Here is a 26,335-nt window from a genome sequence, read left to right as displayed (position 1 = left end):
TGTGCAGGACATCCAGTAGGGCTTGCTGCCCATTGAATGTCAGAGGCACCCTTGTGGGCGGTTTCCTAGCAAGTTTACACCAGCACCCCAGCTGGCATCCCAGTGACTCTTGCAGGAGCCTTGTAGGCACCTTCCCAGTGAGTTTCATCAGCACCCTCTTGTGCTCTTTCTGGCATGCCAGCTCTGGTCTGTGGCACCTCAGAGAACTTCTCTGCCATCCAATGTGCCAAAGTCACATGCTTTCCAACAAGGTCTGAATCTCATGCTTATGGCCTTCTTCAAAATGGGTTTCCTCCTTGGGTCCTAACCCTCGGCCCCAGAAGTAGTGGCTGCTCCCTGTATCTGCTATTCTTTAGGCTCTTTAGAGGCCTCTTTGCCCCTTACTAATTAATCCCCTGTTACCAATTAAGAAGTCTTTATATTAAACCTGCCCTATTCAAATTCTGTGTGATTTCTGGACCCAAATACAGGCTTCAAGACAAAGAGCTTCAGCAAGGATAAGGAAAAACCCTTTATAATGATAAAAGGACGCTCATGAAGAAGACATTTAAAATGGACAGAATTAAAGGGAGGAATAGGGAATTCCAGTCATAGCTGGAAACTTTAACCTTTCCCTCAGCAACTAGAAAAAGTAAAGACGTAGATGTTCTGAACACCCCTATCAATCACTTTGACCTAATTGATATTTACAGAACACTATACTCTATAACTACAAGGTACTCATTCTTTCAAGTGCACATGTTCAACAATATAGACCATGTATTAAATCACAAATTTAAAAAACTTTAATTGAAATCACATGGAGCATATTCTCTGACCGCAATAGAAATTGCAGTCAATAACGATGCAATATCTAGGAATATCTCAAATATTTGATAATTAATCAATACACTTCCAAACAATACATGGATCAAAGAAGAAATCATGAGGGAAATTAGAAAATGTTTTGATCTTAATGCTAATAAAATACATCAAAAATTTTAGGATGGAACAAAGGCAGTGTTTGGAGGGAATTGTTGATTTAAATGCTTGTATTAAAAAAGAGGAAAGATTAAAAAAAATCAGTGACCTCTGTTTTCACCTTAAGAAGCCACACACACACGCCACACACACACACACACACACAAGCAAAGTAAATACAAATTAAGTAGACAAAATGGAAAAAATAAAAATAAATGTAGAAATTAAGGAAATAGAAAATTGGTGAACAATAAAGAAAATTAACAAAGCCCAAAGGTGATTCTTTGAAAAGCCTGAGAAACTTAGTGAAACTCTAGCTCGATTGATCAAAGGAAAGAGAGAACACAAATTACCAATATCAGGCATAAAAGAGGGATAATTACCACAGGTCCTACAAACTTTAAAAGAATATTATGGATAACTTTATGCAACAAATTCTACAACTTAAGAATTGAACAAATTCCTTGAAAAATACAACTTAGCAAAACCGACTCAGGAAAACCCAGAACATCTTAATAGCCCTATGTCTAATAATAAATTGACTTCATTATCAGATCCTCCCATGAAGAAAATTCTAGTCTGAGATGGTTTTACTGGCCAATCCTATCAGATATCAAAGGAAGAAATAATCCTACCAGACATTGAAGAAAAAAATTAACCAATTTTACATAAATTATCTCAGAAAATAGAGCAGGAAAACTTTCCTAATCTGTTTTATGAAGCCAGCATAGTCATAATACCAAAACTTGAAAAAACATTTAAAAGATTAGACTATACTCCACATTAATATAGATGCAAAAATAATTAACAAAATATTAGCAAATTGAATCAGCAATATTAAAAAAAAGATAAATCATGACCAAGCAGGTTTTTTTTCCCCACCATGCAAGGTTGTTTTAATATTTAAAAATTGATTAATGTTGTCTGCCATATTAACACAATATAGGATAAAAACCATATAATCACTTTAATATATGCAGAAAAGGAAATTTACAAATTTCAAAACCCATTCAAGATTTAAAAAAAGCTCTTAGAAAACCAGGAATAATTGAGAATTTCTATAACTTGATGAAAGACTCCTATAGAAATCCCACAGCAAACATCATACCTAATGGAGGAGAAATATTGGCAAGAAGCAAGAAAAAAAAGAGATTGGAATAAAGTAAAACTGTTTCTATTTGCAGAAGACATAATAATTTACACAGAAAATCCAAAGGAAACTGCAATACATATGTTAGACCTAATAAATGTATTTAGTAAGACAGTAGGGTACAGTGTTGATATGCATAAATCACTTGTAGCTTTATATTCTAGCAGCTAATATGTAAAAGAATTCGTTAATATAGTGTGTATAAAGCATGAAATATTTTGGAATAAATTTAACAAAATATGTAGAAAACCTGTACTTAAAACTACAAAACATTACTGAGAGAATTTAAAGTAGGTGTAAATAAATGGAAGGATACACCGTATTCAGTTTCTTAAGATATCATCTCATCTTAAATTGATCTATGGGTTCAACACAATCCTGATCAAAATCCCAGGAGGTTTTTTTTGGTGGAAATTCACATGTTGATTCTAAAATTTATATGTAAATGAAAGGATATCCAAAGTAGTCTTGAAAGAACAAAGTTGGAGGGCTAACATTATCTGATATCAAGACTCACTATAAAGCTTCAGTATTCAAGATAATGTGGCCCTGATATCATGATCAAGAAATAGATCAATGGAACACAATAGAGAGAAGGAAATAGACTCCCATTTATACAGTCATTTTATTTTTCCACAAAGGCACCAAGTCAATCCAATAGGAAAAAGAATTTCTTTTCTATTGTAGTAAAACACACAAAGTATTTACTATCCTAAGCATTTTTAAGTGGGAGTTCAGTGGCATTAAGTACATTCATATTGTTGTGCAACCATCACCACCGTCCATCTCCAGAACTCTTTTCATCTTGCAAAATGGGAACTCAGTACACATTAAACAATAACTCCTCCTTCTGTCTTCCCCCAGCCCCTGGCAACCATCATTCTACTTTCTGTCTCTAGGAGTTTGACTCCTTTAGTATGTCATATAAGTGGAATCATAGAGTATTTATTTTTTTGTAACTGGCTTATTTCACTTAGCACAATGTCCTCCAGGTTCGTCCACATTGTAGCATGTGTCAAGATTTCTTTCCTTTTGAAGGCTGAATGATATTCCATTGTGTATCGATACCACATTTTGCTTATACATTCATCCATTGACGAATAGTTAGGTTGCTTCCCCGTTTTAGCTATTGTGAAAAATGCTGCTATAAAAATGGGTATACAAATATTCCTTTGAGATCTTTTTGCGTATATACCCAGAAGTGCAATTGCTGGATTATATCGTTAATTCTATTTTTAATTTTTTGAGGAACAGCCATATATCTCCCACAGTGGCTGCAGTATTTCATATTCCTATCAACAGTGAGCAAGCGTTCCAATTTGTCCCCATTCTCACCAACACTTATTATTTTCTGTTTTTTTGGTAGTATCGAGAAAGAAATTTTTTTTTTAGTTGTACCCATGGCTAAGATTTATTACAGTGGCGTAGTAAAGGATGTACAGCTGGAACATATGGGTAAGACACAGGCGGCGTCTGGATGAATCCCCGTGAAGGTTCCCTCGTGCTCTCTCACTCCCACACACAGAGCACACTCCTCCCTCAGCAACGAAAATGCAGCGTGTATGTGATGTTCTTGCCCAGGAAAGCCCATTAGAGACTTGACACCCAAGGCTTTTATTCTGGGCTGGTCACATAGGCACCAGGAAGGAAAGATTTTTTTTTTTGAGGAAGATTAGCCCTGAGCTAACTACTGTCAGTCCTCCTCTTTTTGCTGAGGAAGACTGGCCCTGAGCTAACATCCGTGTCCATTTTCCTCTACTTTATAAGTGGGACGCCTACCACAGCATGGCTTGCCAAGCCATGCCATGTCCACACCCGGGATCAGAACCGGCAAACCATAGGCCGCCAAGAAACGGAACGTGCGAACCTAACCGCTGCACCACCACCAGGCCGGCCCCAGAAACATTTTTAACTAATGTGCTGGAATAACTAAACATCTGTGAAAAAACAAAAAACTCACTATGACCCTCCACCCCTACCTCTCACAAGACACAAAATTAATTTAGATAACTCATTTAGCTCTCTCTGAGTAGTCAAGCGCATCCCCATTAGGGAAGCAGAGGATCAGAGTAATGTAGTCACGCTGCAAGAACACACAAGGAAATGGCAATGTTAGACTTTGAGCCAGATCTGTCCATCTTCTACACCTGTGCTGTTTATTGATCTTCAATTTCCATCCTTGAGTTCTGCCTAATCATCTTTTTCATCCTTGAACCCCGAGAACCCAGCAGCGTGTGTATCTGGTAGACACCCTGTAAATATCTGTTGAAGATAGATGAATTGAACAGTCTCTAGGCCACCCTGCTTTCTGCCTGAGCACAACCCTCACCACAATATACAGCACACACCTAGTAGCCAACACGCTTCCTCAGCCTCCTCCTCTGTAAGGAGCTTGAGTTTCAAACCTCATGTTTAGAAATCACAAGAAAATTATGAGAGAGAAAAAAAATCATCATTAAAAGCCTGTACACTGGAGCAAAAGCAACTTCTACCAAGAGAGCTAGTGACATGTGAATTTAAAATAAAAGTAAAATATTTTAGCTCAAGATCAACATCAGTTTTCCTCTGATAGCATTTAAAGACAGCTTAAAATATTCAATTTGCTTATCTTTAAAATTAAGGGGGGGCATTAAATTCTATCTAAGATGTATTACAATTAGTGGAGAGAGAGTGTCTGAAGGAGTCTGAGTAGGACTGGAAGATGAAATAGAGAAAAATGTGGAAGGGAGTAGGGAGAGAGGAAAGCTCACCTGGAGGAGAGACAGTAAGGGAATATTCTCATTAAACAGTACACTGGCTCAGTTTTAAAGTATCTACATGGGCTGGGTTTTGTCCTGGTGAGTTTTGCCTCCCCATGGGTTGGGAGCCTGATGCTCCTGGGGCGATCCTGGTTCCTAAGGATATGACGTTCTGCATTTAAGATCTAGCCTCAGAGCAGAGCAAAGCCTTTGCTAGCTGTGTAGCGGAGTGCCTGACATCTCTCAAAATAACATTGCCGAGCACTAAGGGAAACCCCAAAGGAAAAGAACAAGGAAAATAGGGAGACCAGAGCCACTGCAATATTAATAAAACACAGATTTCTGACTGCAAGAGCTAAGCGTGGGCCCCACAGGCTGGCGCACAGGGCCTCCTGCCTGCTTCCCTCTCTTCTCAGTTCCTGGTCTGTCTCTTTATTGCCACCTCCACTTCATTTCTTGCCACCTAGTTCTGCAAGAATCCTTGTCACCTTCCCAATTGAGCCCCCCAGAACCCCTTCTTCAGTTTCCTTGGGTAACTTATACCCAGTTTCCTGACCCTTCCACAATCCTCAGCCACCTGTGTTGATGGACGTAAGGACTTGACAGGCACTCGCTTAGTGGGACACATTTTATGATTTGATTGGGGTTCCTTCTCTATTCACAGAATTTATCAGTCAAACCTGGACACCATTTTTTTTCCTGCCGAGGACTATTCACCCTGAGCTAACATCTGTTGCCAGTCTTCCTTTTTGTGCTTGAGGAAGATTAGCACTGAGATAACATCTGTGAGAATCTTCCTCTCTGTTGTATGTGGGTCACCACCATAGCAGGGCTGATGAGTGGTGTAGGTCCACACCCAGGATCAGAACCTGTGAACGCGGGCTGCTGAAGTCGACTGCGCCAAATATAACCACTACGTCATGGGGTTGGCCCTGTAACCTGAACACTTTTGAGAGCTAAACAGAGCCCTAATAATAAGATAGAAAGATAAACAGATAAACACAAGGAGAGAGGCATATACATACAAGTATACGGGTAAGTGAGAAGGAGAAAGAAAATAGAGAGGAAGAGGCAGGATGAGAAAGAACAAGAGGGAGGTACTGCAGGTAATAGTCCTCCAGGTACTGAGTGAAGGCTCAGAGCTTAGGTCTTTCTTTGTGTTTATACAGGAGATACTTGTCTTTTGAAATGTTAATTGCTCTATTTCCTCAATTCTAAGAGGAAAGCTTTTTCATATTTTAATGATTCTGAAATCTGAACGTGTATTACAAGGATGCAGTGAGAACTTTCTAGCTCCTAGGAAGAAAGATAATTTGTGGCAGGGTTGTTATTGCCTGAACACGTATGAGCTTGGCAGGGTGTAGAAGGCAGATCTGTTCAGACCAACATCTCAGATGAGCTATCTGCCTTGGTAGCTCCACATTTTGAATTTTACATTGAATTTAAATATATACTAATTGCTCAAATGTCCCCAGAAAGGTTGTACTATGATGTCACACTCTAGCAAAAAGCTACACCATGCGGAGAATGATCTGCACGTTCCCGGCAGTGCAATTAAAGGCAGTGGAAATCACCAAATCTCTCTGAGCGATTCACAGAATTTTCAGATCTAATAGAGGCAGATGTTGACAAGTCAAGCTTCAAGAAGATCTACCACTTAGGTGCCTGTGGTCTATCTGTCCGAAGCTAAGGCTGACTTGTAAGAGAAAACTCTTGAGATAATTAGTTCAATTAAGGAAGAAAAAAAAGAAACTATGACTTTAACTACATAGCTAATGTAGATCAAACTGTAGTCTCCTTGCATTTGATGAAATCACACCGCCATTGGCAAATGTGTTAAAAAGAATGGGAGATGAAAACTAGGCTTACTCCATGGGAGACGAAAACTAGGCTTTCTCTATGTTGCACTGCATAACTGCTGATGGCCAAAGATTCCAAAGAATCCCAAGTGTTAAGAAGGTTTAGACTCAGATTTTGATGGTGACACTTAAAAAAAGCGGTGTGTATATGGGTAGATAAGTTAATGCTGTTGATTCGGTTTTTTAAAGTTAATTTGCACATTTATTTCCACTCCTTCTGTACCAATAACTGTCCCCAAACACTGTAATTGAATTAATGATCTATTTCATAATTGACTCTGCCTTACAGTTAAGGAAATTCGCTTGCCAGCTCCACAAACTGCCTTAAGCCTGGTCTTTGGAGGCTCCATCGTCAAATGCTAACTCAAGCTGCCTACCCTGGTGGGAATCATTAAAGACACAAGAGTAATAACTAGAGCACCATAATTTCCAGAATTGACAGAAATCTGACCAAGAACCAGGTTTAGCTCCGAGGTAAATAGCTTGTATTCTTGATAATGGTATTTTTTTAAAGAAGATACCAGTGGTTCAAGATGTCTGAAAAATATAATGAGCATGTGATAGCAATACCACTGCAGAATAATATATAATAATTTAATTTTGACAGCATTCACGCCACATTAATAAAGAAATTTAAAATATTAGCCAAATGTGAATTACTGAGTGGCTGTCAGAATAGTTAATGTTAAAGGTAAATGCCAGATGAGAAAAGATTTACTTGTTTTTAATCCTGCGTTAGTAAACTTTAGCTTAAAGTGAAATGAAGCATTCATTGACTGTGCTCTTTACACTATTTCTTTTAGATTTTAAGAGTCTCAGATGGTAAAGTTAGAATCCATTAGACCACTCAAAAACCTGAGAAAAAAGGCCAAAACACACCATCTAAAAGAGTAATCGTTCTCATGGTACTAACACTATTATCTTTCTCTTGTGTTTATAGAATATTTACAGAAATATTTTCATTAAGAGTATGGACAAGTCATTCTATCCAATTTGCCATAAAAGTAAAAACTGATTTCAAATGAGGTCAACATGCAGCTTTGTTACATGAATAATTGTACTGAAACATCTGATACTCTGTCCTGTGTTAATGTTAACAACCCAACTGCATTAAACAGCATCGTAGAGATGTAAATAATTTCCTACATGTGTGCTGAGGGACATAACAGAAATCTTCCTTGCAACTTATTTCAGATGGCATTTTGGGGTTTTAAGATGTGCACACCATGTTTTTCAAATGTAATTGAAATTCTAATTTTGTTTTTTATGATGTTAAAAAACGAAAAAACTTTTGAGTATACCGATGTTTTCAACAATGTGTTGACAATCCAAAAGTGATTACATTGTACTCGGATGGGAAAAATTGAAATGGAATTGGCTTAGAACCAAAAGTAAAAATAGTAAGGTATTTGTGTTGTGTGGTGATGGGACTGTGGGAAGGGACGGAGGAATATGTTCACAGATTGGTGGGGGGCATGTACTGACTTATTTTCCGAACCAAAAATCAAAGCACAAGGTCTGAGACTCCAGATATGTGAAAGGGAACAAAGATAGAAAATTATGCCTGCTCCAGAAAATCCAAAAGTTGTTGCTCCAGAAGTGCATCAAGAGGTACACGTGACAGAGGTGTTAACACAGGAGAAAGAAGACCACAAAAAGAAACCAATTATTGTAAAGTGAATTATATTTTTCAAACCTGTTTCTGTTTTCCCCATATTATTGCTGGTAGTACAGGCAAAATGTGTGAGTATTAAAAAAATGCGTTATGTTAACTGTGCCTTCTGAGTAGATTGATTCTTCCCAATCTGCATTTATGCATCAGGAAATATTTTGCACTAAAATCAAGACACAACTTCGTCTCCAGAATGAACTCTTTTTCTTTACAAAAACAAAAGACAAGCTTCTTATTACACACCTCTGGGTGCTGTACCTCCCAGTAAACAAAACTCCAAATCAACCTCCCTCAAAAACACACAAAAAAACCCCAGAACAATATTCCAGTCAATCATTTAAAAACAACAAAACATACTCTGAAGAAGAGATCAGGATGGATAACGGGTCTGAAAATATATTCCATTCTTCCACGGGAATGCAGTTTACATGAAGGTCAGAAATCTTTTCAGGAAGGTTTGAAATATTTTAATGTCTACCCTTTGATTTTTTTTTTCAATCCGGGGCAAACTCTGTATCTTGTCATCAACATTTCCAAAACATATCAAACCAAAGCAGTGGTGGTAGCAAAGTTTCATTATTGAACATAAGGTACACTTCCCGTGTGAATAAATGATCACTCTTTGAAGAAGACAAAAAAGGAGTGTGTTATTAATTTTTCAGATATGTTTGTCACTTTGTAACAGAATTCCTTTGAACATAAAAATTCTCTAAAGGATTTAAATTTTATATATAGGCTTCACAAACATTTGGTTTATACACAACTCTAGCAATGAAATGGCCTAAAAGAAGTTTCCTTCTAAAGGCGTATGGAATACCTATATACCTAGCGGAGTATCCTAGCTACAAGCATGGACAGAACTCTGAAGACTTTGAGGGGAGGTGAGAGGATCATGAATACAAAATGACTCAAGCACTAAAAGTACTGATCCAGTCAAGATCTTACCGTATCTTGGCTCATGACCAAAGGTGACAAACGAGAGTTAAAGAACTATGTAACTCACCAATGTAACCAGTTATTTGGGTAGGACACTTGACAAATCCAAGCTCTATCAATGACCGATCTGTAAAGAGAAAGAGGAAGAGAGCGTTATCTCTTTTGCAGAAGTGGAGACATTTGTGAGCAAGGAATATAGTTGAGCGCATTCTGATAGGACCCTATTGCAAGGCAGGCTTGGGTGTGGGATGGGAAGGGAAGGGAGAGTGTATGTTAGAACTGCATGCTTCTACTTCTTCAGCTACAATGCCATATGCCTATTGTACAGCTATCCCTTCTGGCCCGCACACTGAGGCCCGTTCCAGCCCTCAGCAAGAAGTGACCAGCAAGGTTTTGATGAAAACCTTCTAATGTACCATTAAATGCATTTTTACTGGCCTTTCTAAAATGCAGATCTCATCAAGTTACTTTGCTTAAAATAGCTTCTCACTTTGAGCATCAAGGCAAAACTCCTTACCAGGCTTTAAAGAGTTCTTCAGCACCTGACTCCAGCCTCCTTGCCTTCCTAATTTGCTGCCTCTTTCCCAGCCTCACCAACTCATTTGCATCTCTAGAAAGCCACCTGGTCACCCTAACCTATAGGCCTTTGAGTATGAGGACCCTTCTGCCTTGAAAAACGTGTGTCCCTACTTCCTAAAACCTCTTACCAGCCTGACCTCGTTCATGCTCAGGACTCATTCAGTTATCACCTTCTCTGTAAAGCCTCTCCTGACCACTCAGGCTGATTCAGGTGACACCTGCCATGTTCCTACGGCACCTTATTTCTGATTCTACTTTAGCTTGTAACAGGTTGGGCTGTGAAAATTTATCAAAGAATCCAATCTTTATTGTTTTGTATTGCTATGTATCTTATTTATTGCTGTATTGTCAGTAGTACCTAGTAGAGTTCCTGGCATATAAGAAATGTTCAATAAGTGTCTGATGCATAACTGAATAGACTGAGCGAATTAGCATATGACAGAACGAGTGAATAATTGAGTCACTATTTATCAAGCACTTATATACAAGCACTGAGCTAAATTCATTTCAGATATTTGCTCTTGGTTCTTCTTGCCTAGATTCTGCTTGTCTTGATTCTCTAAACCTATTCTGTTTTCAAGACTATTTCTTATTCAGCTTTCTAGCTTGGGTTCCTGGTGCCTAATTACCGAGTACTGGAGTTTGCCTGAGGAGATCTGTCTTAACGGACTTTCTTGAACTTGACTCTTAACTCCTGTGACCGCAGGAGTCTGCCAGAACTCTTCTTGGTTTTAGATGAGGCTTTCAACTCTTTTGTTCTAAGAGCTTTAAAGCTATAAAAGGCTAATAGGCTATTTAGTTTAGTTTAGCCATTTGGTTTAGTTTAAGAGGTTGGCAAACTATAGCCCATGGGCTAAATTCAGCCCACTGCCTGTTTTGAGAAATAAAGTTTTGTTGGCACATAGCCATCCCTTTTGTTTACGTCTTGTCTATGGCTGTTTTTGTGCTACAACCACAGAGTTGAGTATTTGGAGCAGAGACTGTAGGACCTGCGAAACCTACTAATATATTCACTATCTGGCCCTTTACATTAAAAGTTTGTCAACTCCTGGGGCTGGCCCCGTGGCCGAGTGGTTAAGTTTGCGCGCTCCACTGCAGGCGGCCCAGTGTTTCGTTGGTTCGAATCCCGGGCGCGGACATGGCACTGCTCATCAAACCACGCTGAGGCAGCGTCCCACATGCCACAACTAGAAGGACCCACAACGAAGAATATACAACCATGTACCGGGGGGCTTTGGGGAGAAAAAGGAAAAAATAAAATCTTCAAAAAAAAAATGTTTGTCAACTCCTGATCTTGACCATCTTCTCATCTAAAGATGGCATCCCCCCCAACAACATTCCTGACGGGTAGTTATTCAGTCTTTTTCACTGAAGAGAAGTTCTTAACTCTTGAAGAAGGTCATTGGATTATTTATAGGAAGATCAAAAACAGAAAGATCTCCCTTATGTTAAATTAAATCTATATGCTCAAAGGCAGAGCAAGAAGGAAAATCTAAGATGGCAACTTTCTTTGGTCACTTGTATATTCAAATTTTAGACATTTTTCCTTTTACTTTTCTAGATTTTTTACATTTTTCTTTAATGAATGAATATTGCTTCTATAAATGGAAAAATTAGAAAATGTGAACACTTTTACTCATTTGTCCTAGATCTGTCTACTTATCTGAGCTCATTATGGAGGTGACAGAATCCTTTCTATGAATTTCTCTGTAAAGGGAGACTGTAAACTCAACAGAAGGGTGAACAGAAATTGTGGTAGCCCAAATAGGAATATCAGGAGAGACATCTTCTGAATAGTGTTGGTGGCTTTAGTGGGTGTAGACTAAGAAGATAATGAGGTTAAACAGGCCATTGAGAGTTACCCTATGAAGAAAGAGACATGTGATAGTCTTCTTGTGGAATTTCCTGCCTTTAATCTACTTTTCCCAGAGTTCTTGACACCACCGAACCTCATAGATGGAAGGGACCTTAAAGGTCTTTGTCCTCCCATGCCCAGCCCTTCAGATTCTTCTACATCCCTACCTCTTCAGACTCATCTGGCACATCTCCAATGATGGGGCACTTACTTTCTCCAGAGGCAGCACATCATACTCTTAGATTATACAAACTTCTTTGATCTCTTATGTTGAGACTGATCTTCTAGCACCTTCCATTCATTGGTCCTAATTCTTTCCCATGTGATCCTACAAATCAGTCTCCTTCCTTTTCTTCACAGCAACCCTAGAGATGTTTAAATCCTTGAGTTTCCTCTTCTACCAGTTGAACACTCCAATTCTTCAATCTGTTCCTCATGTGGCACTATCTCTGGTTCCCTCATCATCCTTTATGCCTTCTCTGAATATACTTCAGTAGGTCCCTGTTTCAAGTGTGGTTTGCCCTCAGACGGAGTGGCACCATCACCTTCCTACTTTAGATACTGTGTTTCTACTAAAGCACATGTGTCCAATGTGACATTAGGCTTGATTGTCACACTCTTGTTCACAGCCCTTCAATGTATGGTTATGTATAAGTTCCAGGTTTTTACATGGCTCTCAAAATCATAATTTTAGATCACTTTACTATAATCTCTATGGGAAAGACCATAAATTTATGTGATCATTTTTTAATATTGGATATTTAGGTTATTTCTGTACTTCTTCTATTATAAACACCACCACAATAAGATTTCTTTTTTTTCCCACATAAGTCTTTCTCATACTTAGAACTATTTTAAAGATTTGCTTCCTAGAAAATTATTCCTTATCAAAATTCTTTTTTGTTGAAAACTTGTAAGATAATAGAGTATAAGTAAATTTTAGAGATCACTGAAACCAATCACTCATTTTAAGTAAAGTCACTTGACTGAGAACAAACAGCAACTTAACAGGAAAACTCATGCACTAGACTTCAAACTAAAGTATGTTTTTATTGCTTCCCTCTTCTACCCCAGCGCCCCTCCAGAACTACCATCCACATCCATTTAATGAGGCATATAAAGTCCAGGTGAGTAATGTGTATACCTTACAAATAGACACAGTGATTAAAAAATAATAAAAAATAAAAAAGATCAAGAACCTCAAAAGAGCCACCCAAGTAGATATATTTTGAAAATATTTTCATTTCAATGATCTAGATTGCTCTAGGCAACAATCAGAAGGGTGTGAATTTTTGGAATATGAAGATTTCTGTACAGAGGATAATTATTTACAGCTCTTGGAATTGCTCACCTTTTTCAAGCTTGCCCATACAAGAAAGGTTTTTCCATTGCAAAAGTACATATATTTTTAAGATCATATTTTTCCTTTTTCTCCCAAAGCCCCCTGGTACATAGTTGTGTAGTTTTAGTTGTGCGTCCTTCTAGTTGTGGCATGTGGGACGCCTCCTCAGCATGGCCTGAGGAAGCAGAGCACGTGAACTTAACCACTCGGCCACAGGGCCGGCCCCAACAAACATGTAATTTTAATATGTATAACTTCTTGGATTATATACAGGGTTTGCCTCAAAAGCCTTAAAAAGACTTCTCCAAGCACTATGCCACTTTCCAAATCCTAGAAACTGAAAATGCTTACCCAGTGCTCCCTTGGAGCAAGACAAGTGCTATGTGCCAATGTGGCAAAGAACGTCCTCCAGCGCTATCTCTGATATGTCAGCTTCAAAAGTACTTTTCCTCATCTCTTTTTCTTCATTTCTTACTCTCCTTTTTGCACCAGTTAGGGGGTATAGTGAACAACAATTTCCTCTCGAGGTTTTTGCATCATTTAATTAGTAGATCTCCCATTTCCTTGAGTGCTAGGTACCACGCTGGGGACACTAAGAATTCAGCCGTGAACAGATGGATGTGGTCCATGCCCTCATATGTCTCACCCTGCCAAGTCCCTTTGGTAGTTGCTGCAAATGATCACTATGATCTTCAAGTCTCTGATTCTGGCTTTGCCTTCCTTGTTGTCAGCAGACTGCTGAGCAAATGGATAATGTAATAAGGGGAAAGTAGCAGACTTCCATACAGTAGATCCCTGGCAGCCACTTGGAATAAGCATACTCCCTTCCTGGCCACAGGTGCTTGGACCCAGTGCTGCCGTCTTCCTACTCAGAGTTCTTTCCCCAGAAGTGTGGAAGTCAGACCAAGAGAAGTAGTTTTTTTAGGTGGCTGGACTGTAATATGTACATTTGGGAGATGGAGATGACCATATCTTTTTCCATGTGGACCAGAGACCAAAGAAAGCCAGTCCTCAGAGGGAGAAGAATAAAGTGGCCATGTAGGGAAGGACAGAGATGAGAGGTGAAGAAAGTCCAGATAGTGTTCTGAGCTTCATCTGCATTTCTGACCTTGTTTTTCATGTGATAATTCTTTTTCTCTTATAATAAATTCCACTTTATTGCTTAAGCTACTTCAGGCTGGGTTCTCTATCAAGAGGCCTAACTGATATGCTGGGGGAGGGGTTGGGGGAGTGGAAGGAAGGGAAAGTGAAACTCCACCTGGATTTGTTAATCCAGGTGCAATGGTCTCACAGGCAACAAGCTGCACAGTAGTTATCAGATGAAGGGAGTCATATGCCCGCACTTTATGTAAGCTAAAAGGAAACATGAAAATGAGAGAGAATCAAAACTCGGGACTGACAGAATTTGTGAGTTGGCACAAAGAGCCTTCTCAATCAGAGAGAAAGAGAAAGAGCCCTGGAGATGGAAATTAAAGACAAAATAGAGGTGAGATTTAGATATAATCATTCCAGATATAGGATTGAACACTGATCTTGCATTTGAAGTAATAAGACAGACTGTTTTAACAGGAAGACCAGAATTTAAACACAAAAATCATCCCTGACTCATTAAAATGGTCACCTAAAAAGAGACTCTTATTCCCATCGAGCTGTGTAAACCAATTCCGGAATGCTAGTTGTTCACCTCACATGGTACACAACTAAAGGGTACATTAGCCGGACGCTGGCCGGCTTCACAATTACTAGCTGTATGACATCAAGAACGCCACTGAACCTCTATAGGCCTTAAGTTCTTTCATCTGAAAAATAAGGTGGTGTATATACAACTTAAAGGATTTCAGTGAGAATAAATGAGATACTGTAAGTAATATAGAACCTAGTATAAAATCTGTCGCTTAATACATGTTGGTTCTCCCTTTTTGGCTTTTGGCAATACACTTATGTTTTTGGTCAAGCCAAAAGGCATTTGGAAGAAAACCTAGTAAATATGGACAAGGTGAGAAATAATGTTTAAAATAAGGTGAGATTGTCTAACAAATATTTACTTAGCATCTAATGTTTGCTCAATCCAGTGCCAAACTAACAGGTAATGAGGCATATCCACTTCTCTCATATTAACTTTACTGAGCATAAACTTTGATTTTCTTAATCTTAATCGCCATTCCAAATGAGAAACAACATTCAGTAGAACACAACTATTTCACAAAAACCAGGGTCGATGAATACTTATTCCAATGCCGCGTGTCCTGAAGCGGCTAAACAGATGAATAAACGAACAAGCCTTCTGCTAGCACACAGTGTTGTGGTTGTCTGGCTACCTTCCTGAAGGCCTAGATGGACTCTAAGCTTTGTAAGGTAGGCTGGCTGATGTGTCTCTGCCTGATTGAGTTCCCGATTCTGAGCATACTGCCTGGTACAAGTTAGGTTCTGCAGGAAGGAAGGAAAAATTAAAGAAGGAGAGAATAAAGGAGAAAAAGAAGGAAGGAAGAAATCTATAAAATATGGAGTGTGGGTCAAATAATCTGAAAAGTCTTTCTCTCATCAGCACCCTAACATTCTGTAAGTCTATCTCTAGAAGATGTATAGTGGCAGAGGACCTCTTGGACTTCTATCCTGATGCGCCTGCAGGGACAATGACACAGAGAGCCTCGTGCTTTTTGGAACCCATAAGGCAAGAGACAAAACTTCTCCACAGGCAGTTAAATTCACATAGAAGTCCTAGTTGTGAGTTGAAGCAGGAAGAACAAGGAACGAACTGCAGAGGTCCGGCTCTACTTGGGAAGGAGAAGTTACATGAGAGTACTTGAGAGGGACCAGCAGCCTGGTCTTAAGACTGTAGAGAGGGAACATTAAATGTTGGGAGGTGACATTTCAGATGAGAGAACAGACGAGTATGAGTTGGCCAGCTGAAGACCAGGGAAAAGGAAATTCCAAAGAGAGGGAACAACATATGCAAATATCTGACAATTAGAGGGAATATGGTATATTTGGGGAAGTCACAAGGGGTTCTGTATGGCTGTGACGTGGGCAAAGAGGGGGAAGGCAAGAAGTGAGGCTGGTCTCGAAGGGGTCAGGTCTTAAAGTGCTTTGTAAACCATGCTAATGGGTGTGTGCTTTCTCTGTAGAGCAGCAGAAACCAGTGAAGGGAGCCAGGAGATCAGCTAGAGGCTGCTGAAGGGGTTCGAGTGGGAGATGATGGTGGTCTGATCTAGGGTAATGGCTCTAGGAACAGAGAGCAGTGGACAGATTAAGAGATAATGAGCAAGTAAGAATTTTAAGTCTCTCTCTGTTTTACAGATGGTTCAGGTCATATTTTCTCTGTGGTTTGGATCCCTCATTAAAGGACTGGATATAGACTAAGTGCGTAACAAAAGAGTCATAATCACGACATTGGTGCTAACATATTGTCATCACTTTTGAATGTTGATCAGGATCTGGCCTTTAGCGATGGTGTGATATTACCCAGATACCACATGTAGCCTGGGGGATAGTCTTTATTTTTAGCTTGTCAACACCCAAGGTCAGAGACTCCATCTGCTTCACTTCCATGAAGCTATAAAACCACAGCACAACTGATGTAACACAATAGAGCAAAGAGTGACCCCAATTTTCCCTTTGGTCGGAAGGCCCTGAGGTCAGCTCTTCTCAGGGCTCTCAGGGATCAAGCTATAACAGAGTGGGGGACCTCTGCACTTTGGCACCACCTCTGCCACATGCATGCCACAGTTAAATGTGCAATTTTAAGAGACACAAAATTGAGTTCAGAAAGTGGTTGCTGAGGCTGTGGGTATTTGATCATTGCTACCTGGAGTCTGTGCGTGATAGCTGTGCATAGTCTTTGATTGCAGTCCAGTCTATATGATCTTGCAGCCCCAGGGTTGTGGATTCCTGTCTTTTCTCCAGCTCCTCAAGGTATGGATACATACATTAACTTTTGTTTTATTCCTTGTGTATTCCCCCTACTCTCCATAGAATGTAAGCTGCAGGGGATGAGGAATTTTTGTCTGTTTTATTACTGTATCCCAAATACTTAGGACTCTACCTGGCACAGAGTGGGTGCTCCATTAATATTTATTGACTAATCAAATTAGCTGAATGAGCTTGGGGAAATTATTTGAGATCAAGCATCAGGTTTATTCACATTTCAAATGAGACTAATCATACGTGTCTTACACCTCTTTCAGGGCCCTTTGGAAGCTAAAATAACAAATGAAATGCCCCTACTTGGATTTTCAACTGCCATCTTTTGTATTTTAGTTAGTTTACAGTGCCCTTCTGTCTAGCTGGCTACCCAGCCATCCACCCATCCCTTTAGTTTAGTACCTACTATGTACCTTCTAGAGCATCTATCACTATCCCATACCAAGGATTGTACTAGATGCTACATTCAGCACCCCTGATGCTTACATCAATACTGCAGTGTGATTATCTGTATCTTCTTTTTGTTAATGAGGAAGCTGAGGCCAAGCAAGTTCACACAGATGGAAAGTGGCAGAGCAGGAATTCACATTCCAGGTCTGTCTAATTGGCTTTTGACTCCTGGCTCTTCCATTTCCTCTCTATAGTTTTCTTATTGGTGAAATAGACTAAAATTCCTACTTCACAGGATACTATGGGTGTGCCTGGCATATACGCAGTAAATTATGTGAGCACTCACATAGCACCTCACTATTGCTGCTGTTACAGGTTCTCCCACAGGGCTCCCCCAGTGAGGATCCTCATGGAAAATCACACTCAGTGCCGTTTGTAGGATTACCTCCATGTCATTCACTATTTAGGGCTGTTTCAGCAAGAAAACCACAGATGATGTTGCCCATTCCTGCTGATTGCTAGTGTATGGTGACATCCAGGTGTCCTGTCTCTGAGCTTCAGAGAGCCTTACCCAGGTCTGTTCAGTCCCCTCTCCTGGGTAAACTCTCACTCCTGATTTCAGACACAGGCCCTCTCTAGGGACGCTCCAGATGCTTCTATAAGGCCTCTCATCAGTCCCTTCCTACTTAATTCCCTGAAAAAGCCTTTTCGTAGAGTCCTTTCAGTAAACAAAATAAAATTTGATAGGAATAAAGTATCGCCCTATGCGTTGTTTTATAGAAACAATATTAAATACTAAAAAGAGTACAGCTATTTCATTTCCCCCCTATTAAATGTGGCCTTTTGGGGTGGTTTCTTACAATTTTGGGTGTCAGGGCCCTATCTGGTTATGTAGAGAGGCCTTTCGGTACAGTGGAAAGACAAACACAGGCCCCAATCCAAACTCAGCTCCCTTTTTTATTTTTATTTTTATTTTATTTTTTTTAATTTTTTTTTTAATTTTTTTTTAAAGATTTTATTTTTTCCTTTTTTCTCCCCAAAGCCCCCCGGTACATAGTTGTGTATTCTTCGTTGTGGGTTCTTCTAGTTGTGGCATGTGGGACGCTGCCTCAGCGTGGTCTGATGAGCAGTGCCATGTCCGCGCCCAGGATTCGAACCAACGAAACACTGGGCCGCCTGCAGCGGAGCGCGCAAACTTAACCACTCGGCCACGGGGCCAGCCCCAAACCCTTTTTTATTTTTTTGCTGAGGAATATTCAGTCTGAGCTAACGTCTGTGCCAATCTTCCTCATTTTTTGTATGTGAGTCACCGCCACAGCATGGCCACTGATGAGGGGTGTAGGTCCGCACCCGGGAAGCAAATCTGGGCTGACGAAGTGGAATGTGCTGAACTTAACTACTAGGCCATGGGTCTGACCCCCTCAGCTCCCTTTTTAAAATTAGCCTGCAGTCTGACTGTGTCTTGGCCATGTAGTAATGCCACCTTGGCAACTGATTCTTTTTGCTTCTGTTCCATCATTGCAAGGAGGAGAAGAATGCTATTTGAGCATTATCGTGGCTACTTCCATCCTCAGATCACAGGGAAGTAGAGAGCTGAGAAATAACAGTTACTGAATGTCTGCAGGGAGCCAGGCAGAGGACCAGGTGCTTCACATGTATGGTATGTTGTTAACTTTTCACAGCTCTCCAAGGCACGCCTCCCTATTTTTTAGATGTAGAACTTGAGATTCAGAGACATTATACGATTTGGCCACATCACACAGGATTGCAGCTGGTATCCGAACCCAAGTCTCTCTGACTCCAAAGCCACTGCTCCTTCCACCCCACCCCCATAATTAGCACTGCCCACTTTCACTTCTTCTCTCCCATATACTATTTGTGTGTATGCCTTTTAGCCTCCTTTGAAAGTGAAAATAACATCTTCTGTCTTTTCTTCTCTTTATTTTTATCATGTCCTCTAGGACTGAGTGCAATATGAACGCTTAATACATGCTTCTCTTAAAACATGTGAGCACACTCTGTTTTATTTATTAACTATTAACGCCATACCTCAGACATGGGAATCAGACTTACTCATCTTGTCTCTTTTCTGTTAGCTTTTTTGTGGCTATCTGTGCTCAGAACTTGTCTTGCAGATTTGCCCTTGAAAAAAAATGAAACTCTTTATTCTTTTAGTTTTGAGAGTGCACTAAAAATTCCCAAACTAATAATGCTTTGATTTTTTCTTCCTTGCCTCTTTTGAACTTCTATTACTTATATAAAAATGGCAAATTGTCTTTTTTATTTCTTCAAATTACTTTTTTTTTTCTTTTTTGGCTGAGGAAGATTCACCCTGAGCTAACATCTGCTGCCAATCTTCCTCTTTTTTTTTGCTTGAGGAAGATTATCCCACAGATGAGCTAACATCTGTGTCAATCTTCTTCTATTTTATATGTGGGACCCTACCACAGCATGGCTGATGACCGGTGTAGATCCACACCCAGGATCCAAACCTGTGAACCCAGGCCACCAAAGATGAATGCGCCAAACTCAACCACTATGCCATGGGGCTTGCCCCTCAGATTACTTTTGTTAAAATACTTCTGTGCTGCCAAATTTGAACCTGAAGCCAATGCTCATATCCAAGTCACAAATAACAATGAGGAATACGTTTGGGTTCTTTCCCATACTCTCTAATGCCTGAGTCCAACTTTCTTCCATGTTAAAACCATACTTCTGTTAACATTTAAAGAGACTGAGATAAAAGTATTTCTTTCTGACTATTGCATCTGGAAAGAGTTGACCTTACCTCTATTTATGTGGATTCCAATGGAAGCCAAAGAAAAAATAAAGACAAGCAAGAATGTGGCTGTACTCATAAGGATAAACAAGACTGCACTGTATTCTGTTGATGTGCATGGCCCTGGAAAAACCAGTGGCATTGGTCACAGTGCAATGCTTCAGTTACTTAAAGCTCCCGCCTCAAAACAGAAATAATCCTCAAGAAACAGAAATATGGACTGGAGACAACATGGTGACCTCAAGGAGATAATCAAGCTATGACGATAGTGGATGGAGTTTTTTGACAGCAGAAATAAATAATCTCATCTCACCATGGTTCATTCTTTTTATTCTACGCTGGCAGGGCACATGTGTGGGGAGTCCCAATTTCTTGGAGAGCACTACCTCTTCCAACTTTGGAAGGCAATGGAGGAACTATGGTTGGGTTCAAAGAGGGAAAATGGAACACCTACTCCTGCCTCTACTATAGGTTGTATATTGAAGACATTGGATGGCCTTATTATCCCCTCCGTAGAAGATCTTACCAAGACTGCCTGGATGGTATGTGAGATAGGGCCTGAGGCTAAAACCTCAGGGATGGGAGGAAGTGTGTGGTTTCTTTAGGCACATACAGGAACCAAGCATGGCTGCAGAAGGTGGCTGGAAAGGGATGTATCTTGCCTATCCCTTCTTTGGAGACTACAACTAACAACTTGATTTCATTGACTTAATTTCTTCATCTATAGCAAAGACATAGGTATTGCTGTTTTATGATAAATGAATTGGGACAGATGACAGATGTGAAATTGCTTTGATAAAGGTATATGGATCTGGAGTCAAATTGTTAGGGTTTGAATCCTAGCTCCACCATTTTCAAGCTCCACCATTTACTAGTGTGGACTTGGACATGTTACTTAGTCTCTGTGCTTTGGTTTGCTTGCCTGTCAAATGATTATGGAGTTGTGAGAATTAAACAAGTTAATAGACATAAAGCACTTAGAAATCTGTTTGATACAGGAAACATGCAGCAATATTATCATCATGTAAGTCCAGGCTAGTTGAACAGAATGTCCTAAGCTAGTGGTGCCAGTGACCCAGGGATATTCAAGACTTACGTGGGGTAATAAAGAATTTTCTATGCTTATTAGAAACATGAGTTCCAAATTTATTTATTCTTTCAACAAACATTTTTATGAGTATCAAGTATGCCAGGCACTGAATTAGATACTGAAGATCCAGAGACTTATGAAACATAGCCTCTGTCCACAAGGGATTCTGAGTCTAGGGGGAGAGACAGACAGGAAAATCAGAATTCTGATACGGAGTGGGGATTCCTGGCTATGGGAACATAGTGGAGAAAGTGCCTGTCAACCTCTTCAGGGTCTGGAAAGGTTTCAGAGAAGAGAAAATGATAGGCAATGACCTGAAGGAGTTCCTGAGGAGACAGGCTTCCAGGCAAAAGGGAATTTCAGGTGCAAAGACCTAGATGGGAGAAAAAGCATGGGTGTGTGTGTGTGTGTGTGTGTGAGTGAGAGAGAGAGAGAGAGAGAAGGAGGAGGAGGTGGAGAAAGAGGAAGAAAAGAGGGGGAAGGGGAAGAGGAAGAGATCCCCAGTGGTCATCACAGCTACTAACGCCATGGCTTTTGAAGCTCTCATTCTGCTTCCCTTGACATCCCTAAGACACACCTCTGCATGTATCCTCGTTTTTCATCTCTTTCCATCCTGCTCCATATTACTCACACTGAGCTCCATCCAGTCTCTGGAGCACTGATTGCGTCTCCTGGCGCAGGGTCTTTGCATACCAGTTGTACTCTCTGCTTGCAACACCCTCCTTCCCTTCTGTCTTTGCAGTGAGTTCATTTCCGCCCATCCTGCCGATGTCTCTTAGATATCAGTTACTTTCAGGAACAGGAACCCTTCCTCTGTGCTTCCCCCACCTACGCTAGCATTTGTCTTTGAGCTTTACTGCTCTGTCCTCAGCCCCAAGCATGGGATCTGGCACGAGGTAGATGCTGAGTATTTGTTCAGTGAATACACTGAAGGAACAAGGGATTCTCCTCACAGACATCCTCCACTATTTCCCCTTCCTAACTGACCAGATGCTTTACGATCACCAAGCTTTATTCTCCTTGATGTCACTCCCTCGTCTTGCCACTTGTACTCTCTTTCCTGGATCACTGCCAGAACCTGGTCTCCAAAAGCATCTCTGCTATTGGATCTTCTAAGTCCCCATTTAGAATCATTCTGTGGCTCCCTGTTGCCCCGATTAATATCCAGCATCCTTGGTTAGCAGTCAAAGCACTTCCCATTGTGATACATAGGCCTCCATGTCTGTTCTATGAGACTCTGAGGTCTTCAAGCACTTATTCTAGATGCCTTGATGTCCAATGTTCAGCAGAGCATCTGGAACACAGTTTGTGTTCAGTGAATGTCTGTGTAAAGAATAAGTCAGAGTCATCTGAATCAAGTATAGAAAAATATTGTTTTGTGTATTTGAAAAATATAGGCTAAAAAGCTCTTGAACAGGGAGCTTAGTTTTAAGCGAAATGCCCCAACAAAGAAAGAGAGTTAAATTCAGCACAGCTGACTGCTTAATAATGCCCTTCGAGGATATAAATGAAATTAACTTCTCCTGTCACGTTTACTAACAGGGCTGGCGAGCAGACGCTCATGGAAGCTGTCCTTCACGGTTACAGAGAAAACTCCAGCAACAGAAACCACCCACAGCCAAACCCAAGGTATGCTGAACTCCTAAAGTTTATTCCTTATTGACCAGCTGGAATTTGCGACTTTTTCTTTGGGAGTATAACTTTTCTTTCTTTTATTTCTTTCTCCTGCGCTATGGCCTACCCTTCAATGTTTTTGCAAAGACATGCTCTTGGCAAGTGGCTTAACTTTTCCGAAAATCATTTTCTTCTTCTGAAAATCATCACTTCTCAAACTCTTCCTGAGACAAGTAACAGCACTGCTGTTATTAGGGGTAGTAGTGGTGACAATATGAGCAGCTCACATTTGTCTATCGCACACTCTCTGCCGAGCACTGTGCTGGGTACATCTGCTGAGCCCTTTTATGTGGATTCTCATTGAAAGTAAAGAGAGAACTCCATGCCCCTTAATTCTTAGCATGGTGCTCAGCATAGAATAAATTCTCAATAAATGTTAGTTACTATTAAAACTTTCTCATTTAATCCTGACAACCATTTTCTGAGGTCAGTATAACTTTTTCTGTGTTTTAACAGATGAGGAGTCAAAGGTTTTCAGAGTATAATAATAAAGAGTAAACTTGGGATCCACATCTGTGAAGTCTGTCTCCCAAGGCCGTGCAGCAGAACAGATATAGAAGCACTGAGTGAGATGTAGGGCTCTGCACATATGTTAATTGTTGTCACTGCATACAGGAGGTAAGTAGCTAAGAGATCAGAGCCCAGAAAGAGACAGGTGAAGCTCTGTAATAAAACAGACACATAATTATCAAGTGAAAAATTTTGTCAGGTTAGAGGAATTTAGTGTGTGTGTGTCTAGAAGCATGTTTTTTGGAAGATTTTTTTTTTAAGGACCCAAAAGGCTAAAATCTTTAGGAGAGAAGGTAGCCAAGGGGGCTTCTGAAATGATTGACATCCCGGGTTTTCAGGATTTCTTTTGGGCTCTGGAGGGTCCTCTGGAGAAAGCATGTGGGAGGAGACAAGCCAGGAAGGTTTCCTCTCTACAGCCTCTGTGGAATCCTTCAGGGTCCCGTGAGGCTCATGACGCTAGGATTCTCTCCATTCTACAACTGCACCAAGCAACAAGCAGGAGACAAGAGATCGGCCGGAAGCCTTCTTGTTTACTTTGGGGTTTCCAGCCAAAAGTTTCCTGACTTCAAGTCCCCTACGCTTTCTGGAGTAAAGCACTTGCAAATTCCAACTCTCAACAAGCCAAGGGTCAAATAGATTACATCAGGCTCCTCCCTCCAGTGTTTTCCGGGGACGGGAGCACTGAATGGATGCTCAGGAAATCCAGGTCAGTGTCGGCGGAGGACGGGAGCACTGAATGGATGCTCAGGAAATCCAGGTCAGTGTCGGCTCCACCATGACTTTCTCCACCACCTCAGTCAAGCGTCTCTCTGGCTCTGTTTCCTCACCAGGGAGGGCAGCTTGGGCCAGATGGTTGTGAATTCCAGCTTGAAAAGAACAGGATTTTACCGAGTTCAAAACAGGTTTTTAGACACATGTTGTTAGACATTAACACTTAGAGTTTAACTTAGAATAAAGTTCAAAGAGATTTCTTTTAGCTCAGTGCTGCTAATGCTGCTGCTCTTCCTTCTCATTCTCCTCCTCCTCCTTTTTTTAAAGATTGGCACCTGAGCTAACACCCATTGCCAATGTTTTTTTTCTTCTTCTTCTCCCCAAAGTCCCCCAGTACATAGTTTTATACTCTAGTTGGAGGTCCTTCTAGTTGTGGCATGTGGGATGCTGCCGCAGCATGGCTTGATGAGCGTGACATGTCTGCGCCCAGGATCCAAACCGGCGAAGCGCGGGCCCCCAAAGCTGAGTGCAGGAACTTAACCACACAGCCATGGGGCCAGCCACCCCCCGTCTCCTTTTTAAATAGGCCACATTCCCTTGTAGTCTTCTCTCTTCCAAAGTGTGTTCAGATGTTGGTCCATCCAGCAATCTGAAGGGCTCCTGACTCCTGGCTCCTGGTTAACTGCTGCCTCCCTAATAAGCAGCAGGTCCTGGCTCTGTCCTGGAGCTGCATGTGACTGAGCTGTGGGATGGGGGCAGGCAGGCAGAGATGTGACAGAGGGCAGCAGCATTGTCCAGGCGCCCCAGTCCTGGAAGGGTGCTAAAAGGGCTCGGTGACCATCTGTCGTATTCCATTCACTCAGTGGATTACTCGACTTGATTATCGCTCTTGTAGAGCCCAGCACACGCTTTCCCTATCAAACTGAAGATATAGAAAGGCTGGCGCAGCAGGCCAGAGCAGTGTGGAGCATTTGCTGCATCACCCCAGCGGGATCCCTGCCCCCTGTGAAGCCAGACTATGTTTCCATGTGTCAGTCAGTTGCTTCCGCTAGGCCAGAGTGTGCCATTTCATGGAGGCACATCTCTGCAGGGATAAAACATATGCACAGAGCCCCTTTTCCCACCTTTCCCTCTGCCTGCCTGTGGTGGAGGCAGAACTGGTCCCGAAGCTGGGCCAAACTGGCTAGTCCCTGAGGGTTGCTCTACATTTCTCTGAATCAACTAAGGGCTCGCAGTTGCATGGATAGAAGTAAAGGGCCTGGAGGGGAGAGGCCTGTGCCTGCTGTGCTGACCAGACCACACTAGGAATATTGTACACAGGTCTCGGCAGCACATCATACACACAATTAGACCCGCAATCTTCAATTCTTAAAAAGTCATTCACTCCAGGGAATCGATTTTTATATTTATAGGCATATTTAGAAAGACATACATGTCTGGCAAGGGGCTGGCCCAGTGGCCTGGGGTTCACAGGTTAGGTTGCTGAGTGCAGACCTACATATCACTCATCAAGCCATGCTGTGGCAGCATCCCACATACAAAATAGAGGAAGATTGGCACAGATGTTAGTTCAGGGCCAATCTTCATCACCAAAAAAAGAAAGAAAGAAAGAAAGAAAGAAAAGACATATAGGTCTGGCTGGTATTCAGTTGCATGCATGGTTTGCTATATCACTTGTTGAGTTCAGTGCTTCAAGACACCCTGTGTTCTCCTCCCCACCAAGGTGGCTACTCCAACTCCTCCCGTGGAGCCCCCAGACCTCCCATGATGTAATAATTAAAGTGTCAGTGCCTGCACCATCAGGGTGACCGTGCTCCAGCCTCCCGACCAATGCCTCTTCTAATTGGTCAGGCTCGGGTCATCTGATTTGTATGATTTTTAATAATGCCACTCTTCTAATGAATTCGGTCCATTATAAACAAACACAAAAATAGTTATCCGGAAAGGATTAGATAAAAGGAACAAAGAGAAGCTCTCATGTTTTCTTCTGGCTGTGCAAGGGATCTGATCACCCCTCTTTTGGAGATGTCTGATTGAGACCACTTTATTGTCTTTGAAATCCAACCTCTCCTCTTTACTCCTTTCATAACTTTTGTTCAGTCATCATCATTTCTCACATGTAACAACCTTCTAGTTGGTTCGCCTGCCTCCAGGCTTTCTACCCTTAAA

At 41.0% G+C, this 26,335-nt stretch overlaps 1 protein-coding gene across 4 annotated transcripts in view; it reads right to left on the bottom strand.

The window, feature by feature from the left end:
* Window positions 1-26,335, bottom strand: part of TENM4 (teneurin transmembrane protein 4) — a 2,704,309-nt gene that overhangs the window by 992,330 nt on the left and 1,685,644 nt on the right. For all 4 annotated transcript variants that reach the window (XM_070625735.1, XM_070625734.1, XM_070625736.1 and 1 more), the window contains one exon: window positions 9,383-9,442. The gene's annotated coding sequence lies outside the window, so the exon portion shown is untranslated. The remainder of the gene's footprint in view (window positions 1-9,382; window positions 9,443-26,335) is intronic.

The sequence above is a fragment of the Equus przewalskii genome, chromosome 6 (genome assembly GCF_037783145.1).
Source record: "Equus przewalskii isolate Varuska chromosome 6, EquPr2, whole genome shotgun sequence".
In the NCBI taxonomy this organism is placed as follows: Eukaryota; Metazoa; Chordata; class Mammalia; order Perissodactyla; family Equidae; genus Equus; species Equus przewalskii.
Note: the sequence above shows the minus strand (reverse complement) of the source record. Positions and strands in the feature narration are given on the sequence as shown.